Source organism: Phaenicophaeus curvirostris, chromosome 13 (assembly GCF_032191515.1).
Source record: "Phaenicophaeus curvirostris isolate KB17595 chromosome 13, BPBGC_Pcur_1.0, whole genome shotgun sequence".
NCBI classification, from domain to species: domain Eukaryota; kingdom Metazoa; phylum Chordata; class Aves; order Cuculiformes; family Cuculidae; genus Phaenicophaeus; species Phaenicophaeus curvirostris.
The window spans coordinates 5,175,130-5,186,511 of NC_091404.1; positions in this window are offsets into that span (position 1 = coordinate 5,175,130).

Genomic DNA, 11,382 nt, shown 5'->3' on the forward strand with positions numbered 1-11,382 from the left:
AACGAGGTTTATACAATTAAACCAGCTGCTTTACTTGGCTGTACACAGTGATTCTAAGTTTACCATCATTCTAAACAACTGACTTACTTGTACAGACCTGGTTTTTATTGATTATCTGGGCTACATATATATATATTTTGTGTATATATATAGGTGTGTGTGAATCCATATTGTTAATATTATAATGATTGGAGTTGACAGGGTATATTCTTTAGTCTATATACTGTATACAATCTAAATACACTTCATACCTTTACATTGTATGCCAAAACTCTGTATTTGCAACACAGAGTGTAAAAATGAAGTGTATTACTTATGTATAAATATTCTTACATCTAAGGATGTAAGCTGTATGAATTCAATAGAAAAATACAGTAACCCAAATTATCTCTCTAGCCTACAATATTATCCCGAGGCTTTTTAAAGATAAAGAACACGAGACATTGTAGCAGAAACAGTCAGATTTCTCTCAATCATGCAGCTGTATTAATGCTTTTATGTAGGTCCACAGAGAAGCATGTAAAAATAACCTGAAGCTAAAAGAAACTTCAGAAAAGGAAGATTCCCTGATCCACTTGCCTGTTATGACAAATTAGCATTGCTCTAAGGCCGTTTTGAGTTATTTCCACCTGTATGAGACTTGTATTTGCTCCCCTCTCCAAGCAACACATTAGTTTCTTTTTCTGCATATGACTTTTTCTGCATACTTCCCTGCTACCTGTTTATCATCTGACTTATTTAACTACTTATTATCAAACTAAAAATAGGCATTTAAAATGTAAATAATAATAAACAAAGAGGTATTCTCTGTTGCACTTGTTCATTCTTTACACTTATTTATGTAATTTACACTTATTTCCTTGACTTTGTTCTATAACTGCACCCACCTAAACGACCAACAAAAATAGTAATAAATACTATAAATTTATTCTGGACATAATTTATTGACTTTTCCCTCTACATCCTAAGGGCCTGTTTTTCAGAATGACTCTTAGGTTCCTAAAAAACAAAGGCACATCATAATTTTTATAATTATGATCACTCATTACTCAATCCATTCTTTATTTTTTTGTAAAGTGATGGAAAATAAAGCTTTGCAAGCATAGATTAATAAGAATAACAAAATGGCCATGACAATTGAATATCAGGAAACAGAGAAAATACCCAGTCTCCTGTTGTTTCAATTTTTTGCAACATACTTTTTTTCCTGGCTTTATGATAAACCATTTTCCCTTGTTAAATTGTTCAGCTGTTGTGAAAGTTATTTCTGAAGAACAAACATAGGTGTAAGGATCATACAGAATGGAATTCCGAGTTATATACTTAAAATCAGATTGCACAATCTAGATTTGTATTGGTGAGCAGCTACTTACGTGAGCCATCCTACAGGCTAAACTCAAAAAACTGATATTTCCTCATGCATTTCCTCCTGTATTGATAGGTGCATCATTTGTCCTTTCAGCACACGGTTCAGTTTTCTTAAAATTTCACTATAAAAGTATAGATGTCTAACACTGAAATGACCAATCTCAACATAAACTATTCTATCTACTTTAGACTTTCCTCCTTCATAAAGCAGAAAATAAAACAAAAACTATTCACTGTCAGGCTTCACGTAGAATTACTGTTGCTACCAAATTAGGAATTCTAAATGCTTGATTCCCAGTAGGTTACCAGAATCATTAACCTCTTTAACCATTAAGAACAATGGACCTTTGCATTGCTAGCTGATCTAATACTAGCAAATGAATACTTCAATCCAATTATTTACAGGTAAATCACTGTTCATTTGTAAAATCTGCTGACCGAATCTGTTAAAAGTCATTGAAGAGCTTGATCAGCTGATCAGCTGATTATTTGATTATGCTGTTCTTAAATTCTTAAATTTACACACAGGAAATACTTAATTTTGTTGGTTTGCATGTGAGTACAACTAATTCTTCGAAAATAGTTACCAAAACCTCATATTTGTTTCATCATATTTTACTTTTTGATTATCACTCTTGCCAAATCTGCCTGGAATCAAACTCAAATGGTACTTTGCAAGGCCCACAGGTGTTGCTGATATATTCTCTCACTGCAGCAGATTTGCTTCCTATAGGATGAGTGTCCAAGGAACATGCCTTTCTTTCAGACCTGACAAGTGAGTAGTGTCCCACTTACCTACAAACGAGCAGCAAAACATTCTTAATACACCAGCCATCTAATGGTTACAAAGTTCTGTATAGGAGTTGTAAGGCATCCTTTCATTCTACTGCATCACCATGCTGTCCTTCCCAATAGCCGTGCTAAGGGCATATATTAATGAGCAGACCTGGATGAAACACTATTTTCTTCCATGAGCAACTGGAAAAATTGGGGGAATTGGGTTGGAAGTAAAAATAATCATTGCTTTGCTCTTTTCTGTGCCAGCTGAGAGAGCTGACTGGACGGGAGAATGGGAATATGCTTCCTTGGCAAGGGGCAGATGGCACACTGCCCACTTGTGCAGCACTACAGCTCAGGAAACATCATTCAGAGGGCTGTCTCTGAGTCACAGTTTCTTTCTGAGCTCCTTCTGAACCAGTAAGGCTACATCTTTGTTTCATGGTCGGAACTACAGCAAAGGTTCCACCTCGCACTACATTTTGGGACACATCAGGGCAATCCAAAGTGCTGACCTTGCAAGGGAACCTGCACATGCCATCTTTTACTGAGCATTGCTTCCCATGGCAATAATTAAAAGAGGCTAATATATTTTATATTGACAAAAAGCAACCACCCACTGTTAATGACTTTAAATTTAGTGTCTGTGATTCTTAAAATGCCTGTATGTTCTGCTAACTATTTAAGATAATTACATATCTCATACACATAGGCAATATACCCATCACACATACAGATAGTTGAGGTGTTAATCACCTACAGTTTACAGAAATCAAATCGCCTGGGAGCACAGGAGGGATCCCAGCCTGGGCCCAGAGCTCTTGCAAAAGCCGCTCTGCTCACCCCACACCAACCCCTCCAGGGGAGCACTGTGAGCAGGGCATGATGTGGCAGTTTGTACACGAAGGGCATCATCACCCCACCAGCTCCAGAAGTGAGCTCTGCTGGTGGCCATCACCCGCCCAGAAGGAACTTAGCTGTGGCATCCACCCAGCAGAAAGCCATGTCCTCTGCACTCAACAGAACGGATGTGGCAACCCAGACAGAGCTCCAACACAAACACGCAGCTGTGCAGGTCTCAGGCTGCAAGGTGTGCCAGAGTGTGAGGTGTGAAGAAGGGGATGATCTGCTCAGCTTGGCGGCAGAGCTACCAGGGCAAGTAGAAGGGTTAAGGAGCCTCAGGGAGTATGAGAAAGACATGAGACTGGTGGAACCATGCTCTGCCCTCCTTGAGGCAGGAACAGCCACCAGAAAAAAAACAATATCAAAGGGATCCTGTATCCTCCCCCAGCCAGGCTGAAAGTAGCAGCTTAAAGGAAAGGAGTGCCTGGTGACAAGTCCCTGCCCAGGGCAGCAGGCAAACCCACTCTTTGCCCACTTTGGCTTCCCAGGTGCCTCTGTACAACAGGTATGAGGTTCTGGGTGTGGAAGGCCAGCCAATGGATAATGTGGAAGATGGTCCATCTATGCCAGAGGTTTTGCCAGGGTTAGAAAGGCCGCTGCTCAATCACTCCCTCTCCTCAGCTGGACAGGGGACAGAAAACGTAATGAAAGACTTGTGGGTCAAAATAAGGGGGAGTGTTATGGAAATTATACATGCTGCCACAACAGGGTTCAATTCTAGGTTTCCACATAAGCCAAAAGAGAGATTCCTTTATAGAAGTCCTTTACAGCTTGAGCTGGATGCCTCCAAAGAGTGTCCCTGAACAAATAAATCCCTGGGCAGTTATACCCTTACAACTTAAGTTCCTCACCCCTCAGGCAATAGTACAGCCCAATAACAATATTAACGTCTGGCGTCTTCTTGCTTTTTTATTGGTTTGATTTGTTTGCTCTTTCATTACTAAGCGGTTGCTAAGTGGTCATCTTCTTACACAATATCACATCCTCCTATGTTGCTTTCAGCTCTTTCTGTAGTTAGCTCTTTGGCATGTGATAATACAGTTGTTATAATCCATATACCACAATCTATAGCCTTTGTCTACTCCAGCTATTAATGTTTAAGCCGCTCTAAGTTTCAACTAACTTTTTCTACAACAGCCCTCTATCTGTTTTTGTTAACATTTCTCTTATCATGTGGGAGCAGAATACCTATAGTCTCTAAGGTGTGAGCACAGCTGAGTACAGCAAATGTTTCAACACTGAATACAAACAGTATTACAAAGATCATTATGAAAATTAATAACCCATAAAGAATTTGTTTTGCCCAAGCTCCTAAACTGGTACCTAGGAGGTGAGCCACGCTTCTTAGAATCCTAGTGAATTATTGCCCAATTGTACTTTAGACCTTAATTTTTCTTCTTCCCACATCTTCCAGACATCAGTTGAAATCCTTCCACTCTGGTCAATGTATGTGCAACAACTGGTATTAATAACTACACAAGCTCCCTTGTGAAGTTAACAAAACTTCAAATGCCATTCTATTTTGCAGTGTAATTTCTGAGAGTTGAGAAACCTCCTCTTGTAATGCCATAATTGCATCAGCAGTATTATTGCCAAGAATTTCTATTGCTGCTGAAACGTTGACTAAGACCTTTTCTAATTCACACACTCCTAACCAGGGAAAAAACATCCAATGAAGGAGTGGAATGAGGTTGGCCTTTCTATTAGTGAATTACTATGTTTGTTCCTATGAACAAATGTTTGTAACTGTGGTCCTAATACCAGAATCAAATTTAATACAGAAATATTAAAAGCAATAGCTCCTTAAGCACAAGTTCCCAACCAGTCTCCTGGTACTGTTTTAGCATTTTGCGAGCTCTCTTACCACATCCCAAATCATCGTTTTTTTGCTCCTGGGATTATCACCTCTCATTGCTGTGAGTCGATGTGGTCTCAACAGAAATCCCTAACAGGGGAATGCTTGAAGCTAAGTGACTTGGGAGGTGAATACATATCCAGCAGTTAATTTCCTTAGTAATTCAGACTACAGTTTGTGACAAGTTAAAATAAAGGTCATGGACCAGTACAAATTTAGATACTCCCTTTACCTGCGTAATAAATGCAGCAAATGATACTAGCTTCACCTGTAAAATTTCCGTAATCTCTCCTGTATGGTGGTATACATACCACGAGGCGTAAATCCCCTTATTTAGCAGTCTCAGATGGTCTACTTAACCAGGTGTCTGCCAAGTTCCACATCCAAGTAGACCTGGAAAGGAAAGAGAAATGACACAAATTTGTTAACTCCTTTGTCCTTTAGAAATTCAAATACTTTCAGTCTCCAAAGTTGATCATAGTAGATTTTTTCATCACTGGTTGTTGTTCATCTACTAAACGATCCTCAGGTAGGTGTTTAACACGTGAGTGGTGCATTCAGATTTCCTTCCCTGTAACCTTTACAGTGAAATAAAAACTGAGTAACCCTCCCACCTGGGTTCCAGTTTAGATTTTTGGAAAAACACTTTTAATAAAACTCTATCCCCGGGCTGCAAATCATGTACCTATATCTCTGGAGGGGTGGGCTGGTACCACTGAACATGATCCAGTAGTATCCCAAAATATTACCAAAAGCTTCTATATTTTCAGGTGATCTCATAAAAACAACTTTGACAAAACTGTTTCTTGAGATATCCAACCAACATGGCAGTTCATGGATCACTAAAGATAATCCATTCACAAACAGAATGTTTACGTTACTCTGACAAGAGACATTACAGAGCAAAGGTTTCAGCTTGTCCACAGCAAAGTTTTTCTTCAATGTATCACAGAAAAGACACACCAAAAATTCAGCTTGTCTCGTTTACCCCTTATTTCTCCATTTGAGTTGACCTGCTAGCCTGAAATGTTGCACTGCTATCTATCTTCCTCATCAAGCAGTGCAGTACAACACTGAAAGGTACAGTGCTGGGGACAAAGTCCATCCTACACAGACTTCCAGGGCTTTTCTTTATATTAACTTTAATTTGGCCCCGCAAATTGACTGTTCATTAGCAGCTGGAGTACATTATGGGATGAAACTGAAAGGCAAATAAATTATTTTTTTAACTTAAGGCATTTTTACGTGCAAGGATGGAGACAATAATTGCAGAAGGTGTATTATCACCATAAAGCTGAAATTTCTCATTTATAAACTGTCTAGAGGGCATTTTCTTTAACTTCCACTAATAATTTTTTTCAATCAAAGAATTAAAGACATGCTAACTAATCAATATATAACACCTTTTGGGTAGATATGATGTACTAGCAAAGAAGGTAGTCGGAAAGATTAATTTACACTGAATTTGGGGAAAAAATGCTTCTGCTTTATGAAAATAGTCCTGTATGCTCATTACTATTAATACTTGGAAACTGACACTAATTATACCACTATTTATTTCCAGTTATAAAAATAGGTAATTTTAATATCTTTTCCACCCTCCTATTCTCCAAAGACAATCTGTGAAATTAGGGATTAAAAGTCTGTTTGGTTTAGCCTTTTCCATATCTTACTGACCCAGCCATATGATCAAAACCTGTATTTCGCAAAAGGGCACATTCATGCTTCTTTCACTAAAGTAGCTGCATAATATTTCACCTAATCCCAAAGCTATCATCACTATGTAACCCAAATAGCAACTATCCATAAAAAGGGAAACAAACAGGCGGAATAATCTTACTATTCATTCCTGATCCAGTGAGAAAACGTTTTGCAAATCTGAGCATATGCCTTTGAAAAACAGCATTCTGTGGTTCTTTTCACTGCATGGTGACACTATCCCCAGCTATACAAAACAGTAAAGAAACCAAGCGTCTGAGTATTTTCTGTAGACAATTATGTGATAGGGTTAGATAGATGGTGAAAGGAGCATAATGGAACAAGTAAACAACCACATCTTCATTATCAGAGAGGTGCTGAGCACCCACAGCTCCTCTAAATTAAATCAGACAACTCTTTAATATGTCTATCTTTAGTCTTGGTGCCTAAAAATTCAAATTAAATTAAATTCATATCCATACATATGTGTGAATAAGCATCATCATAAATACTGTGAACATCATAAAATATACTGTGGAGGTTCTGGTAACTTACTTCAACACAGTAAGGAAGGCACGGATGAAAGAAAGAAGAGTTCACTTAGCTTGTGCCTGGAAAATGCACGTTTAGGAGACTCTTGAACACAGTGGATCCTACGCATTTGTAGGGACAAAGGGAGCCCTTGGGTCAGCTTTAACAACATTTTTTGTATAACCTTTGATGCCATAACACCTGAGGTTCTCAGCCATAAACAGACTTTATCTCCAAATGCTCTTTTGAGAAAGGGAGGAATTATTACTTCCATTTAATGACTAAGGAATTGAAGAACAAGATAGATAGAGAGATTTGCCCAAGGATGCAGGACAAAGCTGCTGCAAACTGAAGGACCAGCTTAGAATTCCCAATATGTGCCTTAAACAGACGGCATTTTTGTCCTCCAGGTCCTGGTCAAGAAATATTACAATCATTTCATTTTCTCATTCCGCTGACATATAATGAAGAGGGAAGTTTCCCCATTTGCAGAATAACCTAGCTGTAACTGATTAATTCAAAACCACTATTCTATCTGCATCTATGAGCTAACTTTGATCTTGTAAAAATCACAGTATGTCCATACTGAGAAAGAACTGCTAAAAAGTTAATAAGAGTAGGCTACTTTGGAGACACAAAGATAAAATGAGTCTTCAGGGGAAGAGTTTGGGCCATAAATATACATTATGAAGAATTACATAATTTTTTTTTGTGAATCATGTTCATGTAGTTAATAAAATGTTTGAAAGCACACTAATCTATAATTAGTAAAACAGTGGAATATTTTTATTCTAGAGAGGTGTAATCTGGAGTTCCTTTCCTTTTTATGAATACATCATGTGTAAGATGAAGCTAGGATTGTGTTTTACTACACAACAAAATGGATTTCTTTCTTGTCTTTTGTCAGGCAATTACTCCTGTGGATGCAACTGAGGACGTGAACAATATAGGCAGATGAAACAAGAAGAAATGTGCAATAAATCACGCAAGATCATGTCTGAAGCCATCTACCTCTTATATCTTAACTGAGTAACATTGCTCTCTGTGGATTTCACAGACACCTAGAGAAACCCATTACTTGTCCCTCAATACTTCTGCAGCAGATGACAAATATGGCCCTCCATTTAGCTCAACAGTATCACTACCGATCACTTAATTACCTCTTTTTACAGACATTATAGCCATTTGTGGAAACTGTAACAAAAGAAATGGTTTCAGATTTCTGGTCTCTTGCAGTGCCTGCCTCATGCAGACACTAGGGAGGGTAGGAAAAGCAAATACATGAAACACACGGCAAATATACCTCTAGCTCCAAGAGCTACAGGTTCTTCCAGTCTGGGGAAGATCAAGAGACACAAAGAGAGGATCTTGATTTCCCTTTACAGTGGCTGAAAGTTAATGCAACCACAGCTAAGGAAGCATTTTTATTAGCAAAACTGAAGAATGTAAAACTGATTGCGTGTAACTGTGGGGCACTTACTTTACAGAGTAAACTATGGCTATGTGCTAGACCAGTAGCCAGACAAACAGTGAGACAGAAACCTCAAGTCTGTGAAAGTTACAGTAATTTGTGATGTAAGATCATAAAAATAGATCCTATCCCCTACCTAGGCAAGTATTTCAGTAAGAAAAGGATATAATATATACTAACAGGTATTCTTACATATTTTCTATGAGTTACAAATCTAATTACTACAGAAAATCAATAACTTCGATTCAAAAACTGCATCAAAGACTCTAAACAACATTTATTTGAAGACAAATAAAAAAATTAGTCATTCCTACTAACAAAAATTGAGAAAGCTTATGCAAACTAAAGATTAGTTTGCAGTTTAAGGAAGGATTTCCTAATAGTTACATTAAAAAAAATAAACAACTTAAGTTTTCAGGAGGGCTAAGCACTCCTGTAAGCTGTGTTCTTCACAGCTACCCCTGGGTCTGATCACAGGTATCTACCAGCCTAAAATACTACACGACCAATAGGTATACTCTGCCTTCTCACTGCCTAGCAAAAGCATTGCAAGTGCCACGTAGTAGCAAGGGATCAGACAACACCAATACATTTCTTCTTACATACAGAGATGGCTCATTCATAGTTACTGTCAGGCAAGCCCAGAGGCTGATGGCTAAAAAAATGCATAAACAAAACAGAAAACCTGAGCCCTTTCTTTCAAATTGTTTCCTTTCTTCCTCCCACATGTATCCTTCAGCAACCAGCTGGAATACCATGCAATGAACACAGTTCACCTTGCACTACAGTTTCAAGGCTTTAATGTATTTAAAACTTTAAAACCACTTTAAATTTTCATGTAGAAGTATAGAAAGAAATCCAAACTATATATGGAAATGTGCAAGCAATCTCAGCTCCACCCAATTGATGAGCCAGGTAGAAAAGAATGAAAAATAAAAGGAATATATCTTCAAAAACAGTTTAATTGTACCAGGGGCTATCAACAGCACAATGCGATATAATTGTACAGCTATTGCATGATAGCATTGTATGGTAGACTCAAGATTGCTGGGCTTTTTAGTTGTGTATTTTCACACTAACATGTTCAATTCACTTTAAAAACTAAAGTTAATTTCATAATAATAATTACATTTTTGTAGTTACAACTTATTTGCTGTATTGCCATAACAATTAGGAGCTATAGTCATGGACAAGAAAGTATTGTGTTAGATGCTGCAAAAACACAAAACAAAAAAAAAAGACTGCAGTTTAAACACATGATGAACAGGCATTGAACAGAGAGAGAATGGAGAAGTACAATGAAATAACGAGGCATCAACAATCAATATGGCAAATACAAGATATGGTGTGCCAGCTTCCAAACTGAGTTACTGGAGACTCCAAAAAAAAACCAACACAACCGTTTCCTGTATCTGAGATGCAAAATGCAAGGAAACAGAGCTATTTATCCAAAAATTAAACAAGTGCATGGTGGAAGTTGGTGTCAGGGACTGGTGTGAGTTGTCATCCTAATAATGAAGTAGACAAACAATGACCTTGAAAGCAAACCAAGCACATTAGGTCTGAGCAACAGAGAAGGGAGAGCTAGTGGAGAGACATATGGTCAAAATTCCTGGCTAGGGAAATTGTCTTTGTAGTTGTACTATGGAAAAAAGGTTATTTTTGCACTTAGATAACTGACAGACATAAACTCCTAACTCAAAACAAATGTACGTTTGGGCACTATTATTATGAAGGCAGCCCCTCACCCTCCGCACTGCAGAAGGATGATCACACTGCAGCCCAGTGCCAGGAGGTCAGAGAGCTGCTTCGGGTTCTTGGCCGTGACAGCTCGTGTGCAGGGTCACAGAGCTGCCCTGCTTCTGTGCCTACAAAATGCCTCTGTCAGGACACCTGCTGAGCTGACAAAGGAGAGAATGGAGAAGGGAAAGGAATGTTACGGAGGCAGGTGAAGGGCCAGGAATGGTTCCACACCCTCCAATACCATTACTTAAACAGTGGACGGGACATCTGTGCATCAGATCGTGGCCAGCCTGGTATTTTAACCATAATAAACCTAGACAGGGAAGAGTATTTTATGGCACTCAAATGCCCATTCACAATTTCACTGGAGAATTCAAGGGTTTTGCTCCCCACTCACTGCATTTTGATCTAAAATTCAGGGATGATGCAGTGTCTTGCCTGGACCCCACAGATTGGGAGCCACAGCAGTACTGTGGCTGCTGATCCAGCACTGACTGACGCTGCACAGTCTCAAACCCGTGGCAGAGGCTGGGTGACCTGAAGGGGCTACAAGAAAGCAGGAGAGGGACTTTTTACAAGGGCACGTAGTGATAGGATGAGGGGCAATGGGTATAAACTAGAGAGGAGCAGATTTAGACTGGACATAAGGAGGAATTTCATCACTATGAGGGTGGTGAGGCCCTGGCACAGGCTGCCCAGGGAAATTGTGGCTGCCCCATCCCTGGAGGTGTTCAAGACCAGGTTGGATGGGGCTTGGAGCCCCTGATCCAGTGGGAGGTGTCCCTGCCCATGGCAGGGGTGGAACTGGATGGGTTTTAAGGTCCTTTCCAACCCAAGCCATGATTCTATATACCACACCCGTGTCCCACAAACAACTCCTGCATGGCACCACAGGGCAGACTGTCCACATCTATCTTGTAGCAACTGTATGCAATAGAGAACTGCATGACATTCCTTCCCTCCTGGAATTCATACTGTGATGGGCACATGAAAAATGGCCTAGAGTGCAAAAAACCGTGCTGCTTTCTTATTTATA